We start from the raw sequence: 23,511 nt of genomic DNA on the forward strand, positions 1-23,511 counted from the left end.
AAGGGAAAAACAGCCTTGACACAATGGACCACAGGAACTCAACAGATATAGTCTGAACATTTATTCCTAAAGCAGAATACACATTCCTTTCAATTGCACATGGGACATTCTCCAGAACAGGTCATATCATGGCCCACAAATCAGCCCTCAACAGGTACAACAGGTACAAGAAGGTTGATATCACGCCCTGTACATTTTCAGACCATGACGCTATGAAACTCGAAGTCAACAGTAAGAAAAAATTTGGACAGACCAAAAATATGTGGAGATTATGAACATCCTACTAGAGAATGAATGGAGCAACCAGGAAATTAAAGAGGAAATTTAAAACAAATGAAAATGAAAACATGTTTCTCCAAACCTCTGGGATGTAGCAAAGGCAGTCGTACGAGGGAAGTACATAGCAATACAGGCCTACCTCAAGAAACAAGAAGTCTCCAATACACAGCCTAACCCTACACCTTAAGAAGCTGGAAAATGATTAGTAAACAAAGCCTAAAGCCTATAGAACAGGGGGAAAATAAAGATGAGAGCACAAATAAACAATACATAAACAACAAAGCAGTAGAATGGAATAACGAAACAAAGAGATGGTTCCTCAAAATAATTAAGAAAATAGATCAAGCCCTAGCCAGCCTCATCAACGAGAAAAAAGACCTAAATAAATAAAATCACAAATGAGAGAAGAGAGATCACAATCAACACCAGAAAAATAAGACAATTATAAGGGAATACTATGAAAGATTATACGCTAACATACTGGGAGACCTGGAGGAAATGGACAAATGCCTAGAAATGTGCAAATGAGCAAAATTGAAATAGGAAGAAATAAAAAATGTGAACAGACCCTTAACTAGCAAAGGATTTGAATCAGCAAGGCACCTTGGTGCCTCAGTGGTTGAGCATCTGCTTTGGCTCAGGTCATCATCCAGGTGTCTTGGGGAATCAAGTCTCACATCAGGCTCCCCGCATGGAGCCTCAATTTCCCTGTGTCTATACCTCTGCCTCTCTGTGTCTCTCATGAATCCATAAATAAATCCTTAAAAAAGAAAAAAGATAAAAAGATGAAAGGACCCAAATAAAATCTCAAATGAGAAAAGAGATATTACAACCAACACTAGAGAAATACAAACGATTATAAGAGAACATTATGAAAAATTATATGCCAGCAACCTAGAACCTGGAAGAAATAGATTAATTCCTGGAAATATATAACATAGCAAAAATGAAAAAGGAAGAAATAAGAAACTTGAACAGTCAGATAACCAGCAAAGAAATTGAATCAGTAATCAAGGATCTCCCAACAGGAGATGCTTATATCAATAAAACAGAATGGAAATCCGAAACAAGATACAAACCTGTAATTCTATGATCCATTAATCGACAACAAGGCAGGAAGGAATATCCAAAGCACAAAGACAGTCTCTTCAACAAACCCTAACCCTGACCCCAGGATAAGAACAAATGGTATTGGGAAAACCAGGCAGCCAAATGCAGAAGAATGAAACTGGACCACTTTCTTACACCATATATATAAAAAATAAATTCAAAATGGATGAAAGACCTAAATGTGAGACTTGAAACCATACAAAGAAGAAAAGATAGGCAGCAACGTCTTTGACATTGGCCATTGGATCTTCTTTTATATATATATATATATATATATATATATATATATATATATATATAATTTGTTTTTTTAATTTTTATTTATTTATGATAGTCACACACACACACACAGAGAAAGAGACATAGGCAGAGACAGAAGCAGGCTCCATGCAGGGAGCCTGACGTGGGACTCGATCCCAGGTCTCCAGGATCGGGCCCTGGGCCAAAGGCAGGCACTAAACCGCTGCGCCACCCAGAGATCCCTGGATCTTCTTTCTAGATATGCCTCTGAGGTGAGGAAACAAAAGCAAAAATACTATTGGGAATTCATCAAATTGAAAAGCTTCCACAAAGTGAAGGAAAAAACCAAAGCTAAAAGGCAACATACAAAATGAAAGGAGCAATTGGTAAACAACACATCCAATGAAGAGTTAGTATGCAAAACACATAAAGGAAATATAAATCTCAAGATCCTAAAAACAAATTATGCAACTGGAGATGGGCAGAAAAATGAATGGACTTTGTCTCTGCCAAGACAGCCAGATGGCCACCAGACACACGGAAAGACACTAAGCGTCACCCATCATCAGGGAAATGCAAACCAAAGCCACAATTATATGTCACCTGACAACCGTCACAATGGCTAATATTAACAACACAAGAAACAACAGGTGTTGGTGAGGCTATGGAGAAGAGGTAGCACGCTTACACTCCTGGTGGGCATGCAAAAAGATGTAGCCACTGTGGAAAACAGTGTGGATGGTCCTCGAGAAGTTAAAAAAAGGGGATCCCTGGGTGGTGCAGTGGTTTGGTGCCTGTCTTTGGCCCTGGGCGCGATCCTGGAGACCCGAGATGGAATCCCACTTCGGGCTCCTAGTGCATGGAGCCTGCTTCTCCCTCTGCCTATGTCTCTGCCTCTCTGTGACTATCATAAAAAAATTTTTTTAAAAAGAAGTTAAAAATAGAGCTACCCTACGATTCCAAAATTGCAGAGCTAGGTATTTACCCTGTGGATACAAAAGTACTTTAGTAGATTCTAAACATGCAGCACAGTGTTTGTAGCAGCGTAATCAACAACAGCCAAACTGTGGATACAGCCCAGATGTCCATCGGCAGATGAATGGGCAGAAAGATGTGGTAAATATACACACTGCGACATCACTCGGTCATCAGAAGGGATGAAATGAAGCCATTTACAATGACGTGGAAGGAGTGGAAAGGATTTATGCTAAATGAACTCAGTCAGAGAAAGACAGATACCAAATACCATACAATTGCATTCACATATGGATTTTAAGAAACCAAACAAACTGGCAAAGGGGCTCAGGGGGGATGAGAGAAGCAAACCAAGAGACACACTCTTAGTCACAGAGAATAAACTAATAAATACCAGAGGAAGGGGGGGGGATGGGGAATCAGGCGATAGGGACAGTGGAGGGCACCTGTGACCAAGTACCAGGCGTTGTATCCAAGGGTTGAATCACTATGTGGTAAACCAGAAGCTATATCATACTGTGTTTACAAAGAGGAATTCAAGTAAAACTTTAAAATAATAATTGGTAGTATTGATGAAACATGGGCGCAGTAGAGATAATATCAGAAAGACAACTGAAAATCCAAATAAAGAGTCTTTAGACCCACAAATCCCCTCCTTAGCTCAGCTTGGGAGAAGCCTGCCATGTATATTCTGACCCCAGCAGAAGCCTGGATTTTGATTCTCCAGGGAGGCCACTGACTTGGTGGAGTCATGCTATCTTTGAAACCAAAACCTAGAGTGCATAAAACTAAACTGCCCAATACTAGGAGTCCGAGTGCAGGCACATGCCAAGACCCAAACTCTAACCATACACAGACATAACCCTAACCCTATACTTAATCCTAATGTTAACGTAACCCTTAAACAAAACCCATCACTAATCGAAAACCAAACACAAACCCCAAGACCAAAACACATTCACTGAACCTTTCTGCCAACCCTCACCCTAAATCCTAAACCTATTCTAAACCCTTAAGCCTGACCCCTACCTTAAATCTAACCCTAACCTCTAACCCTAACCTTAACTTAATATACTCAAATCCTATTCCTAACCTTAACCTGTACCCTAACCTTAACCCAATACCAATCCTATCACATACCCCAAACTGTACTCTAACCTGTACCCTAAACTAACTCCTAAACTACACCCTAAACCTATCTCTTATCCTTTTCCAAAACCATACCCTGACCCTGACCTGACCCTAATCCCTAACTAAACACTAACCCTAAACCTAGCACAAACCCCTATCCTAAACCTAACCCTCGCCTTAACCCTAAACATAGCCTTTTACCCTAACCCCTAACCCTTACTCCTAACCCTAACTCACACCCTAACCCCTAACCCTAAATGGAAACCTAAGCCCAACCCTAACTGTAACCATAACCCTAACCCCACCTCCAAACCTCCTGCCCTATTCCCTAAAGCCTAAACCCTAACCCTAACTCTAAATCCTATCGCTAACCCTAACCCCGTTCCCTAATCCCTAACACCCATCCTAACTCCTAACCACTGACCCTTACCCTTATTCCTCACCCTAACCTGTAATCCGTAACCATAAGCTTAATCACAAACACCTAACATCTAACCTAAGCCTAACCACCAACTGCCTCCCCTCCCCTGACCCTACCATTCATTCTACCCATTCACTTACCCTGTGGTTCTGAGTAGTCCCTTCTGATGTGGACGTGGCCCCCAACGGCACCTCCAGAGTCCTCCAGGGGGTCCTGAGGAAGCCGGGCTTCTGTGAGTGCGGACGTGGCCCCACGTGTTCCTGAGTCATAGTCAGCGCGTCCTGAGGATGCTGGGTCTCCTGTCACTGTGGACTATGCCTCACATCCTCTGGAAGCCTCAAGCAGGTCCTCAGGTGGCCGGGGGCTCCTGTCAGCCTGGACATGGCCCCACATCCCCCAGAAAACTCACGGCGCATCCTGAGGAGGCTGTGGGCTCCTGTCAGCATAGACGCAGCCCCAAATTTCCAGAAGCCAAAGTCCAGGTCCTGTCAGGATTGACGTGGCCCCACATTTTCCTCAGCCTCACCATAAGACCTGAGGAGGCTGGGGGCTCCTGTCAGCATAGATGTGGCCCCAAATCTTCCAAAAACTTCACAGTGGGTCCTGAGGAGGCTGGAGACTCTTGTCAGTGTAGATTAGCCACCCACATTTTTCTGAGGCCTCACCACAGGCCCTGACAAGGCTGGGGTCTTCTGTCCGCATGGACGTATCCCATATTTCCCCAAGTCAACACCGGGGGTCCTAAAGAAGTCAGCATCCTGTTGTGTAGATGTCACCCAACGTCCTCCCGAACATCACTGAGGGTTCTGAGGAGACCGGGGCTCCTGTCACCGTGAATGTGGACCCCAACTTCCAGAAGCCTCAACTTATGTCCTGAGGTGGCCCAGGGGCTCTTGTCAGCGTGGATGTGGGCCCATATCTTCCTGAAGACTCCCCGTGGGTCCTGAGTGGCCCAGGGGCTCCTTTCAGCCTGGATGCAAGCCCACAATTTCCTGAAGCTGTGGCTCATCAGTGTGGACGCTTCCCCACGTCCTCCTCAGGCCTACCCCAGCACAGGCTTGCTCCTGTTATTACAGGCAGAGGAGGCCTACTGCACATTCATGCCCCCTGCGTGGGGCCTGGGCTCGGGCGCCCCCTGCGGGACGCTCAGGCGCTGTAGGAGGTTGTGCAGGAGGCAGCGGGTGCTTCAGGGACAGCACCTGCCTCCTTTCAGGCTCCAGCTTTGGCCTGTTAGCTTCGGAAACGTCTCACTGAAACGGAGCCCAACACCCGGCTTCCCCAGAAATACTAAAGGACAAGGAATTGGAGCCCACAGGATGCGAAATGAAATGTGGACCAGACTTTTACCACATCCCACAAAACTCACTCAACCCTCTTCCACTGTGGGCGGGACTGCGGGCTGGTGCAGCCACCCTGGAAACAGTGTGGAGGCTCCTCAGGAAGTTACAAATAGAGCCGCCCTGCGACCAGCAGGTGAACGGCCTGAGCTCACTCCGAAGATACAGATGCAGTGAGAATCGGGACACCTGCATGTCCTGATGTTCACAGTATCCGGGTCAACAGTAGCCACACTGTGGGAGGAGCCTCGGTGCCCTCGGGCAGATGATGGATAAAAAGGATGGGAGATAAATGATGGTCATAGAGAGAGGAATGGTATTCAGCTATCAAAGAGAAAGAAATCTTGCCATTTGCAATGACGTGGATAGAACTAGAGGGATCATGTTAAGTGAAATAAGTCAGTCAGGAAAGAGAATGACCGTGTGGTGTCATTCATAGGTGGGATTAGAGAAGCAAAGCATATAACAACTGTGAAGGGAAGGAAAAACAAGATGAAAACAGTTGCAGGAAATACAGACTCTTAATGATAGGAAACAAACTGAGGGGCGTTGGAGGCGGGGGGGTGGGTTAAAAGGAGACCGGCATGAAGGAGGGCATGTGATGTCATGAGCACTGCTGTTATCTCCAACTGGTGAATCCCTGAATTCTTCCTCTGAAAGTATAATACACTATCCATTAATTAATTGGGTTTAAATTAAATTAAGTTAAAAAATCAGTTGTATCACAGCACATTTCCTTCTGGACTGTCTGTTTTGCTCATTCAGCTTATACTGGGACCACCCACCATGGGACTGGTTTGCCTACATAGGCTCCACACCTCGTCCATGGCCCAGCCCAGGGCTAGAACTCACCACCCCTAATATCGGGGCAGGAGGTGTGGTCAGGAGTCGGATGCTTAACCAACAGAGCCAGGTGGGGGCCCGAAAACCACACTGCTTTATCCTGTGTCTCTGTGACATCATTTGAAATCGGAAAGTGCTGCATCCCGCTCTGTCCTGCTTCTCAAATACTGATTTGCTGTCCCGGGTCATTTGTGGGGGAGGATGGATGTTATGGATTTTTTTTTCCTATTTCTAAGACCTGCCACCATGATTTTGATAGGAATGACATTGAAACTGAGGGTGCCTACAGGAACTGCAGACATTTTCACAAGATGAGGCTCCCACCCCACGAGCCCAGGACGGCCTCCCAGAGCCTGGTATGGCTCAGTGCACAAGTCTTGTGCTCCTTTGGTTCAGTCTCATTATTTATTCTCCTTGATGCTCCTGAGAAGGCCTTCACGTCCTTCCTTTCCTTCCTGAGTGCTCATTGTCGGGACACAGCAAGGCTACTCTGCTCTGTAGGGTCAGTTTGTGTCCGTGACTTTACTGAACTCACTCCTTAGTTCTAACACGTTTTGGTGGAGGCTCACGGGTTTCCTGTTTCCAGTACCGCATTTTCAGCATATAGCAACAGTGTGACATACCCCTTCCAGTTGTGGAACCTTTGCTGTTTACAGCTTAATGTCCTAGAAAGCTCCACAATAGAATCAAAACTGAGCCCAGGCCAAGGGCAGGAAGCCCCTATTAGAATGAGAACAGAGCTCAATGCCCTTGAAGACCACATATCAAAATGTAAACAGAACTCGAGGAATTCCTCTAGCCCTTCTGGAGATCCCTGAGACAAGCCGTTAAAACTAAGCTAAAACCCACCTCGGGGTCCAAGTCCCTGCTCCGCTGTGTCGGGTATACTCGGACACCAGCTCGAGCTTATAAATAAACCGTTGTGTGTTTGCTTCGGTGTGGGCTTCTTGGTGGTTTCTCGGATTCGCAATCTTGGGCACAACAGTCTGAGATTAAAAAACAAAACCAAAAGCAGCTTGGACATAGGCAGAGTGAAAGCAGGGTTCTGAGAAATGAGCTTGGGGGCTCTTCTGTGGAGGGCCTGCAGACTGGGGGTGGGATGCTCAGCCCCAGACCCAGAGGACCCAGCATCCCCACCGGCATCATGCCAAACAGCGCTGAGTCTCAGGGAGCAGCACAGTGCCACCCGCTGGAGGCAAGAGTCACTGAAACCCACCCGGCCCCTGACCCTACAGGTGCATCACCTAGGCAGATGTGCACCTGACAATCAGCACCATGGGCCATCCCCAGACCCCGCACAGACCACTCACTGCCAACAAGTTGTCGGACCACAGAGGCTGTAGAGATTCAGCACTGCCTGGAAAGTAGGGTCTAGCTTCCTTTGTAATTTGTGCTTTATTTTCATTTATTTTCTTTGATTCTATTTTATTAATTGCCTTATTTTAATTTTTATGTACGTACCATATATATTTCTTATTTTTAAACTCATGGTACTTTAATTGTGTTTGTTATTTTGGGATTTAGAATCTTTTAACAAGGAGGCCAAAATAATCTGGTGTTTTCTTTTTGGGGGGGAGAGGGAAGTTGTTATGGTGTTTCTTGGTTTTTCTTTTTCTTCCTTCGTTCTTTTCTGGAAAAAATAATGAGATGTAGAAATTCAACTCCATAAAATAACAGGGGGTAGTATTCACAGCCAGGAAGTCCATCAATACAAATATATGATGTCTAACTACAGTTTAAAACAATGATTATAAATATAGCATCTGGGCTAGAAAAAGAGCACAAAAGAAAACTAGAGCATCCCTTACTGTAGAAATAAAAGAACTAAAATTTAGTCAGGCCAACGTTAAAAATGCTATAACTGAGATGCAGTCCCAAGTGGAAGCCTTAAAAACAACGAAAGTTATGGACCACAGAGGCAGACATAGGGAACTCAGCCACTTATTAAAACCATAACATTCATATCTTAGGAAACTCAGAAGATGAAGAGAGAGAACAGGTGGGCCTTGCTCATCCATTAGAAACGACAAATACCCACCATTTGCTTCAACGTGGATGTAACTGGAAGGTATTATGCTGAGTGAAGTAAGTCAATTGGAGAAGGACAAACATTGTATGTTCTCATTCACTTGGGGAATATAAATAATAGTGAAAGGGAATATAGGGGAAGGGAGAAGAAATGTGTGGGAAATATCAGAAAGGGAGACAGAACATAAAGACTCCTAACTCTGAGCAACGAACTAGGGGTGATGGAAGGGGAGGAGGGCAGGGGTGGATGTGAATGTGTGACGGGCACTGAGGGGGGCACTTGACGGGATGAGCACTGAGTGTTATTCTGTATGTTGGCAAATTGAACACCAATAAAAAGTAAATTTATTATTTGAAAGAAGAAAGAAAAAGAAGAAAGAAAGAAGAAAGAAAGAAAGAAAGAAAGAAAGAAAGAAAGAAAGAAAGAAAGAAAGAAAGAAAGAAAGAAATAGGGGCACCTGAGTGGCTCAGTCAGTTAAGCTTCTGCCTTAAGTCAGATCATGATCCAGGTCCCAATGTAGGCTCCCTGTTCAGCAGGGAATCTGCTTCTCCCTGTCCATCTGCCCCTCTCACTCATGGTTTTTCTCTCCTCTCTCTCTCTCTCAAATAATTAACATCTTTGAAAAATAAAAAAAAAAAACAAACACACAAGGAAGAGAAATCTCCCATGTAGAAGAATTTCAAACAATTTGTGCAGACATTCCACCCTCAAGTTGGTGAGCATAGCTTCCCACTCTTACGTGTGGAATACATATAGTAACTTCCCTCTACAAAATATATTATAAAAAACTTAAAATAATAATGATAATATAATGATAATAATAATAATAATAGGAAGAAGAAGAAGAAGAAGAAGAAGAAGAAGAAGAAGAAGAAGAAGAGAAGAGGAAGAATCACTTAACTATGGAGAAAGATGACAAACACTACCTCAGCAAGATGATCAGATCGATACCAAGACTGATAAATCATGTTGATAGTATCTATCCTTTATATGATATAATAAAAATGGCAGTATATCTCTGTATATAATCCACAAAAACAGTTCAATCATGAGATAAACAACAGACATGTCTCAACTGAGGGAAATTTTACAAAATACTCTACTTCTCAAAGTGTTCCAGTGCAACAACAACAAGGAAAGGCTGAAAGACTGTCACAATCCAGAGGAGCCTAAGAAAACAGGAGGACAAATGGAATGTCATATGAGGGGTGGTAACTTAGCAAAAACTAAGGAAATCTGAATAAAGTATCGTCTTTGGTTAATGCGAATATTTTAATATTGATTCATTAGCTAATATTTGTACCGTATTGATATAAGATATCAATCATTGGAGAAACTGAGTGCAAGTGCATGCAAATGCTCTGTACTATCTTCTCAATTTCCCTATAAATCATTGTTTCTTTCCTAATAAATAAGATTTATTTTGAAAATTGACTTAAATGAATCAGGCTCCAAGTGTGAAGACATTTTAAGAATAGTTGAATTAACTTTTGCCTTATTCTTAAAGAGTTCCTTTGATGGAAACAAAGTAAGAATTTTATATCAGAAGGAAAGAAAAACACTTATGAACACGTATAATGCCTCCTCAACCTGAAAAGCAGGAACAGATAATAAATAGCAAAAATCAGATAAAAATACTTCTATTATAATAGACACCATATTGCAAGTGCATTTAAAATTAGCAATGCATAACATTTATTTCCTTGACATTTGTCTTCCAAAGAGTTCAAAGTGTGTCAGTGTCAGTTGAAACAGGGGAAGAATCTCAGGGAAGGATCCTTCACATAATAATAGGACCATTGGTAATAATGTCTCTCAGTTCTTTCCAAATCCATAAAGATGCATTTCCTGAGGAGTGACTGAGCTGTGAAGAAAGAGGTGAGAAACCCTCATCCCTCTGAATTAATTGTGTCAGAATATTTTAACCATAGTACTACGGATAGTAAATTATCCTTATTAACAGGAAATACGTCTCACATTGGAATCTGAGCAATCAGATGGGCAGAGAAAAAAGGCTTTGACTGGCTCTTCATCTTTTAAAGATAAAGGAGAGTTTTTCTATGTACAAAGTCAGTTGTCAAGATAGCCTTAGGGAATGAGTCTGCAGCATCAAATCCCGATGCACAGCCGGTATGCCCGCACCCCAGGTCTCCCTGATCCCAAATCCCTGGGCCTGTCCCCCAACAGACCCTGCCAAGTTGAGGTCATTTGCAATTGCTCTCTCAGGAGCTCCGGGGAAGGGGGAAAGAGCTAGATAGGATGGGAGGGGACGCAAGGAGGCCAAGAAAATGAAGGTCTTTCCTCTTTAAGTTCAGGGTTCGAACAGGTCCATCCATCCCAGGCCCCTGTGAAGAAGAGGTAAAATTTACATTACTTCAGTTACAGGAAAAAAACAAAAGTTTGCAGCTTAATGTCCTAGAAAGCCCCACAATAGAATAAGAACTGAGCCCACCCCAAGGGCTGGAAGCGCCTATTAGAATGAGAACAGAGGTCAATGTCCTTGAAGGCCCCATATCAAAATGTAAACAGAACTTGAGGAATTACTCCAGCCCTTCTGGAGGTCCCTGAGACAAGTCCTAAAAACTAAGCAAAAACCCACCACGAGGTCCAAGTCCCTGCTCCTCTGTGTCGGGTGAACTTGGACGCAAACTCGAGTTTGGAAATCAACCCTTGTGTGTTTGCATCAGTGTCAGCTCCATAGTGGTTTCTCGGATTCACAATCTTGGGCACAACACCCCCATGTCCCCTCCCACCTGGGCTGAACCCCTATCCCCTCCCACCCAGGCTGACACTCAGTCACCTCCCCGCCCACAACAGCTGGGCACAGGCCCTCACACAGGTGTCCACGGGCACTGGTGGGCACTCCCGCCATGCCCGGCCTCCCAGAGGAAGGAAGGAGGTTTCGGCAGGACACACTCCCATGGTGGCCCCAGGGCTCCCTGCCCAGCACGGCAGCTCGTGAGAAGTCGGGGTCTGTTTCCCTGACGCCTGCTCCTCCTCCCCAGTTTTCCCACAGGAAATGAAGGAGGAGGCCCTGGTCTCCTCCAGGGACATCACGCAGGTAGACTTGGACTTCAACAGGACGTTCGGCAGCCACACCATATTTTGGGATGGCTAGGGGGTCAGGTGAGGCTGCTGGGCCAGGGGGATTCGGGGCCCTGAGGGAGGCCCGGGTCCTTCCGGGTAGGGAAAATGGGGCTTCTGAGGCCGGGGGAGCAATAGAAGCCAAAAACACACTGCTCCATGGTAGGATGTTGGGGATGACTCCCGTGCCCACACTCCCGATGCCTCGGGGATGAGGAACCCAGTAGGATGGGGCCTTCAGGTGTTGCCATGGGAGCTGAACACCAAAGGGGAGAGGGACGGCCTCCTGAGAAGCAGGGGATGGGGTGTGGGACGTGGGGGGAGGAACCGAACCTGGAGGCCAGGCTGCATGGCCGCTGCTGGAGCAGGACAAACATCAATCCCATGAGGGTCAGACGGGCCAGAGTGACACCCACTCTCGATGCTTTATATTATTCTAAATTCTATGCATTTAATTTGAGACAATTTGCAATTTGAAAACATACATAGTATAATGATCCCCAGATAATGCTGCTGGTCCAGCCAGGGCAGGGGCAGGTGTCACTGCAAACCCCAGACTAGTCGCCTTTAACTGTAGACGTCTCCTTGTGCATCTTAGAGGAAGGAGATGCCCTGTGTCCGCAGGCCCCCCACGACATCCCCCTCATTCCCCACTCCCACACCATCCCCCTACATCATCATCTCCATTGGCATCCCACCTACACCATCCCCCTCAAACCCACACAGCCCCACACAATCCCCACTCACACTATACCCCAACACCATCACCCCTACACCATCCCCCACACTCCACCACCATCATAACCTTGCTTCCACACCATCCACCACCACACCATCAGCCCTCAGCAAGGACCCGGTACAGGTGCCCCCTGTGGGACATGCTCAGCCTCCCCAGGTTTCTCTGGATACCCTGCTCCCATCAGAAGCCTGGGTGTCCCATAGAATACCCAGGGGTTACAGGGAGGAGGGAAGACAGGGAACCCCCAACAGGGTGAGTACAGGTGAGTGGTGCAGAGGACCCACTGTGCCCTGCCTCCGCCCACTGTCCCTCATTTAGCATACACACCCCGCAGGACACCAGCCCCTAACCCATGGGGATCTGGGCTGGCCTGGCCTTGGGCTCTGTGAGGGTTGGGGTGATTTGAGCCTCCGCCCCAGGCCCAACACAAAGACTAATGGGACCCAGCCCACATGGCCCTGGCCAGCCCTGGATTCTGGCCCTGGGCTGAGCGAGCCCTCTCACAGCTGAATGTTGACTCCTGGACCCTGGGGTAGGATGGTGGGCCCCACCCACACCCACACCAGGAGGCAGACTCCTCCAGGTGCTGGGGCACCAGGGAGCCTGAGGCCGGGTTCCAGCTGCCCTGTTGGGACCCAGCGCAGAAGCCCATGAGTTGCAGGTCCATGTCAGCTCTGCTGTCCTCAGAACCATCTCTCAGACTGAAACCTCAGGACACACGCCCCCACCCAGAGTCCACACATGCTCCCAGGTGGGGGACTCCAGCACCCACCCCCCAACCCATGTCATTCTTGCCCTCCCCTAAAGGACAGAAAGGTCTCCCTCCCCAGGGGAAGGCTCTGAGCTCTGAGCCCGTTTGCTGTAGAAAGTCAATAAAGTGTTGTGGTGTGAAAATGCACAGCCAGCCCGTTTCTGTGTCTCCCAGAACACTGTTCATGGGGCATGGAGAGACCCCCAGAGAGGAGGACGGGGTACCACCTAGGCCCCACCAGCCCCTGCAGGGGCGCCGCCAGCAACACCCAGCTGACATCCCAACGTGCCTTCCACTGGACCAGATGCCGGGGTCAAGACGCAACAGACTTTACTGGGACTCAGGCTACGCCCCGCGGGCCAGGAGGGCCTGGGACAGAGTGACAGCCAGGAAGCCTCAGGTCACCAGGGTCTGTGCAAAGCGACCCGGAGGTCTGTGCTCCCTCTGTACAGGAGGCTGTGGCTGGCTGGGTGTGGGGCACTTCCTCCCCTCACTGCATTCGCTTGACTGTGTGCCCGGGGCAGAGAGGGCCTGCAGGGCGGTCAGCATGGCCCTAGAAGGGATGTCAGGACAGTAGGCCCTTGTGTTGTGCCCAACATTATGAATCTGAGAAACCACTGAGGAGCCAACACCATTGCAAACTCCCAAGGATTTCTTTACAAGCTGGAGCTTGTGTCCAAGTGCACCCGACACAGCAGAGCAGGGACTTGGACCCCGAGACTAAAAGGCGTAGCAGCTTTATAAGGGCCAGTGGCCCATGGGATATGCAGAAAGTTGCACAGTCATGTCAGCTCACACGCAGGTGGCCGATTGAATTACACCTTACCCTATAGTATCCACTTGAGCTGGCCTATTGCTTTGGTCAGAATCGGCGCACAGATTTGGCGGGCACAAAGCGGGGTTACATTGTTATGAGCTGATTTCTGATTAGGGTGTGTTGAGCAGCCTGACTAGGGTGGGGCAGCGCCTTAAGCAACAATCAGGTCATGTCAGGGTCATAGGGGAAGTGCGGGTGTAGCACAAAATGGAATCAGTCCTGCTCTGTGTGCCCAGGGGTAGGAGATTTTTGTTAAATTTCCTGGGTCCCACACTTGCAGCTCATGCACCTGGGCCACCCGCACCAGGTGGACTCAGCCTGCACACCTTGTGGTGCTGGATAACTCACACCAGCATATGGAGGGCATCCTCCTCACCCTAGTGAGTAGGGGCTGGGTGAGCATGGGTCTCGGCCTGAAGGCCAGGCAGCACAGCAGACTGAAGAACCCCAGCCCCATCCCCACCCCGACTCCCACACACAGGCAGCCCCAGGGCTCCCGCCATGGGCAACCGGCTCCTCAGGAGCTCCCCCCAGAGCGTCCCGAAGGTCTGGCTCCCTGCTGGCGAGGCATCAGGGAGAATAGAAGCACCCGGCACCTGGTGGGACCCACTGCAGGTCATGAGAATGTGGTTGAGCCGGAATTTCCAGCTCAGCTGACCCTCCAGCTGAAAGTCATTGCACCAGCGAGCACAGGGTCAGCCAGGAGACCCCAGCTAGCTGCCCAGATCCAGCACCAGAAATGATGTTGTGCCAACCATTTCGGCATTTGGGTGACCCAGCCAGAGGATCCGATAGCTGCACGTGATAGCTGCATGTGATAGACACACACACACCCTAAAACCAACAAAAGTCAGAATCCCCCCCAATGTTGTCAAAAAGTAGCCGGATGATTCCATACACGATGCTATGGTCCCCAAAAGGATACATGAAAGATGGTATAGGGGATCCCTGGGTGGCGCAGCGGTTTGGCGCCTGCCTTTGGCTCAGGGCACGATCCTGGAGACCGGGGATCGAATCCCACATCGGGCTCCCGATGCATGGAGCCAGCTTCTCTCTCTGCCTGTGTCTCTGCCTCTCTCTCTCTCTCTGTGACTATCGTAAATAAATAAATAAATAAAATTAAAAAAAAAAAGAAAGATGGTATAAACCACGACTGCAGAGGTGTCAGAGGGACGGAGATGTGCCTGGTGGGTTCCAACAAGAGGCCCAGAGGGGAAGGAAGCATCCTACGGAGGGGGGGGGGCCCTCCTTGGAAAGGACACCAGGTCCCTGTGAAGGCTACGGAGGGTGAAATCTGTCCTCCTCCCTTTCAGCTTCTGGTTTTCCTCCTAAATGCCATTTTCCTCAATGAAAATAGCAAAAATTTATTTTATGTTTTTAAATTTCTTTTTACAGGTGTCCAATTCATATGAATTCTTTCTTCAGCAAGGGTGTCATTCAGGAAAGAAGGAGAGATAAAGATTTCCCAGACAGACAAAGTATAAAGGAGTTCATGACCACTAAACCAGTCCAGTAAGGAATTTTAAGAGGGATTCTTCTAGTGGGGGAAAAAAGAGACCAAAAGCAACAAAGACTAGAAAGGACCAGAGAACGTCACCAGAAACACCAACTCTACCAGTAACACAAAGGCAATAAGTTCATATTTTTCAATAATCACTCTGAATGCTGATAGAAAAATTGCTCCAATCAAAAGATATAGGGTATCAGAGTAGCTTAAAAAACAGGATCCGGGATGCCTGGGTGGCTCAGGGGTTGAGCCTCTGCCTTTGACTCAGGCTGTGATCCTGGAGTCTGGGATCCAGTCCCATATTGGGCTCCTGGTGGGGAGCATGCTTTTCTCTCTGCCTAATTTTCTGCCTCTCTCTCTCTCTCACTCCCTCATAAATAAAATCGTTATTAAAAAAACAAGATCCATCTGTATGCTGCCTACAAGATGCTCACGTTAGACCTATAGACACCGGGAGATTGAAAGTCAGGGGATGGAAAACCATCTATCACGGTAATGGATACCATACGAAAGCTGGAGGACCCATACTTATATCAGTCTAACTAGATTTGAAACCAAACCCTGGGGGACACCTGGTGGGTCAGTGGTTGAGCATCTGCCTTCGGCGCAGGGTGTGATCCTAGGATCCCAGGACCGAGTCCCACATCGGCCTCCCTGTGTGGAGCCTGCCTCTCCTTCTGCCTATGTTTCTGCCTCTGCTGCTCTGTGTGTCTCTCATGAATAAATAAATAAAATATTTACATTTCAAAAAAGAAAGAACAAATACTGTAAGAAGAGATGAAGAAGGGCATTATTTCATAATTAAAAAGACTATCAAGATGAAACAACTAAATATTTATGCTGCCAACATGGGGGTACCTAAATATAGAAACCAATTAACAACAAACTTACAGGAACTCACTGATAATAATACAATGACAGAGGATTTTCACACCCACTTATGGCAATGGACCGATCATCTATACAGAAAATCAACAAGGGAACAATAGCCTTGACACACTGGAACACAGGGACTCAACAGATATAGTCTGAACATTTCAACCTAAAGCAGAGTACACATTCCTTTCAAGTGCACATGGGACATTCTCCAGAACAGGTCATATCATGGGCCACAAATCAGCCCTAAACAGGTACAACAGGTACAAGAAGGTTGATATCACACCCTGTACGTTGTCAGACCACGACGCTATGAAACTCGAAGTCGACAGTAAGAAAAAATTTGGACAGACCAAAAATACGTTGAGTTTATGATCATCCTACTAGAGAATGGAGCAATCAGGAAATTAAAGAGGAAATTTAAAACAAACGAAAATGAAAACATGTTTCTCCAAGCCTCTTGGATGCAGCAAAGGCAGTCCTAAGAGGGAAGTACATATCAATACAGGCCTACCTCAAGAAACAAGAAGTCTCCAATACACAGCCTAACCCTACACCTTAAGGACCTGGAAAAGAAATAGAAAACAAAGCCTAAAGCTTATAGAAGAGGGGAAAAATAGAGATGAGAGCAGAAATAAACAATACAGAATCAACGAAGCAGTAGAATGGAATAACGAAACAAAGAGATGATTCTTCAAAATAATTAATAAATTGAATCAAGCCCTAGCCAGCCTTATCAACAAGAAAAGAGAAAAGACCTAAATAAATAAAATCACAAATGAGAGAAGAGAGATCACAATCAACACCAGAAAAATAAGACAACTATAAGAGAACACTATGAAAGATTATACGCTAACAAACTGGGAGACCTGGAAGAAATGGACAAATCCCTAGAAATGTCAAACGAGGAAACCTAAATAGGAGGAAATAGAAAATGTGAACAGACATATAAAAGCAAAGGAATTGAATCAGCAAGGCACTTGGGTGCCTCAGTGGTTGAGCATCTGCTTTGGCTCAGGTCATGATCCCAGGGTCCTGGGGGATCATGTCCCACATCAGGCTCCCTGCATGGAGCCTCATTTTCCCTCTGCCTATACCTCTGCCTCTCTGTGTCTCTCATGAATACATAGATAAAATCTTTAAAAAAGAACAAAGATAAAAAAGAGAATGGTCCCAAATAAAATCACAAAGGAAAAGAGAAATAACAACCAACACTAGAGAAATACAAACGATTATAAGAGAACATTATGAAAAATTATATGCCAGCAACCAAGAACCTGGAAGAAATAGATCAATTACTGGAAATATATAACATAGCAAAAATGAAGAAGGAAGAAATAAGAAACTTGAACAGACAGATAACCAGCAAAGAATTTGAATCAGCATTCAAGGATCTCCCGACCGTAGATGCTTAGATCAATAGAACAGAATGGAAAGCCGAAACAAGATACAAACCTGTAACTCTATGATCCATTAATCGACAACAAGGCAGGAAGGAATATCCAAAGTCACAAAGACAGTCTCTTCAACAAACCCTAACCCTGACCGCAGGATAAGAACAAATGGTGTTGGGAAAACCAGGCAGCCACATGCAGAAGAATGAAACTGGACCACTTTCTTATACGATATATATAAAAAATAAATTCAAAATGGATGAAAGACCTAACTGTGAGACCTGAAACCATACAAAGAAGAAAAGATAGGCAGCAACATCTATGACATTGGCCATTGGATCCTCTTTCTAGATATGCCTCTGAGGTGAGGGAAACAAAAGCAAAAATACTATTGGGACTTCATCAAATTGAAAAGTTTCTGCAAAGTGAAGGAAACAACCAAAGCTAAAAGGCAACATACAGGAGGAGGGGCAAGATGGCGGAAGAGTAGGGTCCCCAAGTCACCTGTACCCACCAAATTACCTAACTAACCTTCAAATCATCCTGAAAATCTACGAATTCGGCCTGAGATTTAAAAAGACACCAGATCGAATGCTACAGTATGAAAAGTTTGCGCATCTATCAAGGTAGGAAGACGGGGGAAAAGAAATAAAGAAACAAAGGGCATCCAAGGGGAGGGGTCCTGCGAAGATCCAGGCTATGGCCACAGCGAGTGCCTCCCAGTCAGGAGAGCTCTGTCCCAGAGAAGCAGGAGCTGAACCAACCTTCCAGGGTGGAATTGGGCCCGCAGGGAGTCAGCGCAGGACCTTGGAGGGCGGGGATGCCCTCGGGCTCCCTGGGACACTAACAGACACCTGCATTCCCAAGAGAGTCCACTGAGCTCACTAAGGGGTACACGGCAAATGCATTGACCCTGGAGCAGCTCCAAGGGGCTCGGGCGGTGGCTCTGTGCTGAAGGGGCTGCACGAACCTGGGAGGGGCTTGGCTGCGGCGCCTAGGGCAGAGGAAAAGGCTCCGGGCAGAGGGGGCTGTGAGGCTCCAGGAGCAGCTCAGTGGGGCTGGGGAGGCGGTTTGGTGGAGAGGCGGCTGCACGGCCGGGAGCTCGAATCCAACAGTGCAGGCCCCGGAGGACAGGACTCCGGTACACAGCCCAGGATCTGGCCTCGCCCGAGACAGGCAGAGGCCGGGGGGGCCCAGGACCACAAGGACCCTCCTGCCCAGAGCTGAGCAGATCAGAGGCCCTGCCCCGGAGCCTCCTGAACTGTCAGACGGACTGCTCCGGAGTAACTGGGGGGGCTGAATCCAGGTTTCCAGAGCTGGCCTCTGCCCCTGGGATTGTTCCTCCTGGGGTCTCACGGGGTTAACAACCCCCACTGAGCCCTGCAACAGGCAGGGGGCAGATCAGCTCCCCAAAGGGCTAACACCTGAAAATCAGCATAACAAGCCCATCCCCCAGAAGACCAGCTAGACGGACAAGTTCCAGGGGAATTCAAGGGACTTAAAGTATACAGAATAAGAAGATACTCCCCAATGTTTTTTTTTCATTTCTGATTGCTTCCCCCAACCTTTTCCCCCTTTCTTTCTTTTTCTTTCTCTTTTTATTCTCTTTTTTCCTTCTTTCTTCCTTTATTCTTTTTTCTTTCTCTTTTCTTTCCTTCTTTCTCTCCTCTATTTTTCTCCTTTTCCCAATACAACTTGTTTTTGATCACTGTGCACTGAGCAAAATGACTAGAAGGAAAACCTCACCTCAAAAGAAAGAATCAGAAACAGTCCTCTCTCCCACAGAGTTACAAAATTTGGATTACAATTCAATGTCAGAAAGCCAATTCAGAAGCACTATTATACAGCTACTGGTGGCTCTAGAAAAAAGCATAAAGGACTCAATAGACTCATGACTGCAGAATTTAGATCCAATCAGGCAGAAAGTAAAAATAAATTGAATGAGATGCAATCCAAACTAAAAGTCCTAACGACAAGGGTTAACGAGGTGGAAGAACAAGTGAGTGACATAGAAGACAAGTTGATGGCAAAGAGGGAAACTGAGGAAAAAAGAGACAGACAATTAAAAGACCAGAAAGACAGATTAAGGGAAATAAACGACAGCCTGAGGAAGAAAACCTTACGTTTAATTGGGGTTCCAGAGGGCGTCGAAATGGACAGAAGTCCAGAATATGTATTTGAACAAATCCTACCTGAAAACTTTCCTAATCTGGGAAGGGAAACAGGCATTAAGATCCAGGAAATAGAGAGATCCCCTCTAAAATAAATAAAAACCGTCCAACACCTCCACATTTAATAGTGAAGTTTGCAAATTTCAAAGATAAAGAAAAGATCCTTAAAGCAGCAAGAGACAAGAAATCCCTGACCTTTATGGGGAGGAGCATTAGGGTAACAGAAGACCTCTCCACAGCGACCTGGCAGGCAAGAAAGGGCTGGCAGGATATATTCAGGATCCTAAATGAGAAGAACATGCAACCAAGAATACTTTATCCAACAAGGATCTCATTCAAAATGGAAGGAGAGATAAAGAGCTTCCAAGACAGGCAGGAACTGAAAGAATAAGTGACCTCCAAACGAGCTCTGTAAGAAATTTTAAGGGGGACTCTTAAAATTCCCCTTTAAGAAGAAGTTCAGTGGAACAATCCACAAAAACAAGGGCTGAATAGATATCATGATGACACTAAACTCATATCTGTTGATAGTAACTCTGAATGTGAACGGGCTTAATGACCCCATCAAAAGGCGCAGGGTTTCAGACTGGATAAAAAAGCAGAACCCATCAATTTGCTGTCTAAAAGAGACTCATTTTAGACAGAAGGACACCTACAGCCTGAAAATAAATGTTTGGAGAACCATTTACCATTCAAATGGTCCTCAAAAGAAAGCAGGGGTAGCCATCCTTATATCAGATAAACTAAAATTTACCCCGAAGACTGTAGTGAGAGATGAAGAGGGACAGTAAATCATACTTAAAGGATCTATCCAACAAGAGGACTTAACAATCCTCAATATATTGCCCCATATGTGAGAGCTGCCAAATATTTAAACCAATTAATAACCAAAGTGAAGAAATACTTAGATAATAATACACTTATACTTGGTGACTTCAATCTAGTTCTTTCTACCCTCGATAGGTCTTCTAAGCACAACATATCCAATGAAACGAGAGCTTTAAATGATACACTGGACCAGATGGATTTCACAGAAATCTACAGAACTTTACATCCAAACTCAACTGAATACACATTCTTCTCAAGTGCACATGGAACTTTCTCCAGAATCGACCACATACTGGGGCACAAATCGGGTCTGAACTGATACCAAAAGATTGGGATTGTCCCCTGCATATACTCAGACCATAATGTCTTGAAAGTAGAACTAAGGTATCCCTGAGTGGTGCAGCAGTTTGGCGCCTGCCTTTGGCCCAGGGCGTGAATATGGACACCCGGGATTGAATCCCACGTCGGGCTTCCGGTGCTAGAAGACTGCTTCTCCCTCTGCCCGTGTCTCTGCCTCTCTTTCTCTCTCACTGTGTGACTATCATAAATTAAAATTAATAATAAAATAATGAAAAAAAGAAATTAGAACTAAATCACAACAAGAAGTTTGGAAGGAGCTCAAACACGTGGAGGTGAAGGATCATCCTGCTAAAAGACGAAACGGTCAACCAGGAAATTAAGGAAGGATTAAAAAGATTCATGGAAACTAATGAGAATGAACATACAACCGTTCAAAATCTTTGGGATGCAGTAAAAGCAGTCCTAAGGGGGAAATACATCACAATACGAACAGGTGCAGCCAATGTGGAAAACACTGTGGAGGGTCCTTGAGAAGTTAAAAAAAGGGGATCCCTGGGTGGTGCAGTGGTTTGGCACCTGCCTTTGGCCCATGTCGCGATCCTGGAGACCCGGGATGGAATCCCATGTCGGACTCACAGTGCATGGAGCCTGCTTCTCCCTCTGCCTGTGTCTCTGCCTCTCTCTCTGTGACTATCATAAAAAAAATTTATAAAAGATGTTAAAAATAGAGCTACCCTACGATTCCAAAATTGCAGAGCTAGGTATTTACCCCGAGGATACAAAAGTCGCTTAGTAGTTTCAAAGAGGGACACGCAGCCCAGTGTTTGTAGCAGCATTATCAACAAGAGCCAAACTGTGGATACAGCCCAGATGCCCATCGACTGATGAATGGGCAGAGACGATGTGGTAAATATACCCACTGCGACATCACTGGGTCATCAGAAGGGATGAAATGAAGCCATTTACAATGACGTGGGAGAAGTGGAAAGGACTTATGCTAAATGAACTCAGTCAGAGAAAGACAGATACCAAATACCATACAATTGCATTCAAATGTGAATTTTAAGAAACCAAACAAACTGGCAAAGGGGCAGAGGGGGGGATGACAGAAGCAAACAAAAAAAAAACACACTCTTTTTTTTTAATTTTTATTTATTTATGATAGTCACAGAGAGAGAGAGAGAGAGAGGCAGAGACACAGGCAGAGGGAGAAGCAGGCTCCATGCACCGGGAGCCCGATGTGGGATTCGATCCCGGGTCTCCAGGATCGCGCCCTGGGCCAAAGGCAGGCGCCAAACCGCTGCGCCACCCAGGGATCCCAAAAAACACACTCTTAACCACAGAGAATAAACTAATAAATACCAGAGATGTGGGGGGGATGGGGAATCAGGGGATGGGGATAGTGGAGGGCACCTGTGACCAGTACCAGGCATTCTATCCAAGGGTTGAATCACTATGTGGTAAGCCTGAAACTATATTATACTGTGTTAGAAACAGTAATTCAAGTTAAACTTTAAAATAATAATTGGTAGTATTGATGAAATATGTGTGCACTAGAGATAAAATCAGAAAGGCAACTGAAAATCCAAATAAAGAGTCTTTAGAGCCTCAAATACCCTCCTTAGCTCAGCTCGGGAGAATCCTGCCATGTCTATTCTGACTCCAACAGAAGCCTGTATTTTGATTCTCTGGGGAGGCCACTGACTTGGTGGAGTCAGGCTATCTTTGAACCCAAAACCTAAATAGAGTGCATAAATCTAAACTGCACAAGAGGGATCCCTGGGTGGCGCAGCAGTTTGGCGCCAGCCTTTGGCCCAGGGCGCGATCCTGGAGACAGGGGATCGAATCCCACATCGGGTTCCCAGTGCATGGAGCCTGCTTCTCCCTCTGCCTATGTCTCTGCCTCTCTCTCTTTCTCTCTCTGTGACTATCATAAATAAATTTAAAAAATTAAAAAAAAATTAAAAAAATAAACTGCACAAGATACTAGGAGTCCCCGTGGAGGCACATGTCAAGATCCAAACTCTAACCATACACAGACATAACCCTAACCCTACACTTAATCATAATGTTAACCTAACCCTTAAACAAGACCCATCACTAATCGAAAACCAAACACAAACCCCAAGACCAAAACACATTCACTGAACCTTCCTGCCAACCCTCACGCTAACTCTTAATCCTATTATGAACTCTTCACCCTGACCTCTAACTTAAATCTAACCCGAACACTAACCTCTAACCCTAACCTTAAAATAAGGTATTCAAATCCTATTCCTAACCTTAACCTGTACCCTAACCTTAACCCTCTAATACTAATCCTATCTCATACCCCAAACTGTACCCTAACCCGTACCCTAAAACCAACCCCTAACCCACTCCCTAACCCTTTTCCAAAACCGTACCATGACCCTGACCTGACCCTAACCCTAACCCCTAACCAAACACTAACCCTAACCCTAGCCCTAACCCCTATCCTAAAAGTAACCCTCGCCCCTAACCCTAAACCTAGCACTAACTTTAACTCTAACTCTTAACTCTAACCCCTAACCCTACTCACACCCTAACCCTAACCCTAACTGCAAACCTAAGCCCAACACTAACTCTAACCATAACCCTAACCCCAACTCCAAAACCTTCGTGCCCTTAATCCCTAAGCCTAAACCTAACCTAACTCTA

At 46.0% G+C, this 23,511-nt stretch overlaps 1 long non-coding RNA gene across 1 annotated transcript in view; it reads right to left on the reverse strand.

Moving 5' to 3' along the window:
• Positions 1-10,036: 10,036 nt before the first annotated feature.
• The window catches only part of LOC119876782, a 204,142-nt gene continuing 190,667 nt past the window's right edge, over positions 10,037-23,511 (reverse strand). The window contains exon 2 of the long non-coding RNA XR_005366462.1: positions 10,037-10,710. This is a non-coding gene — a long non-coding RNA (uncharacterized LOC119876782). The remainder of the gene's footprint in view (positions 10,711-23,511) is intronic.

This window comes from Canis lupus, chromosome 11, assembly GCF_011100685.1.
Source record: "Canis lupus familiaris isolate Mischka breed German Shepherd chromosome 11, alternate assembly UU_Cfam_GSD_1.0, whole genome shotgun sequence".
Taxonomy (NCBI): Eukaryota; Metazoa; Chordata; class Mammalia; order Carnivora; family Canidae; genus Canis; species Canis lupus.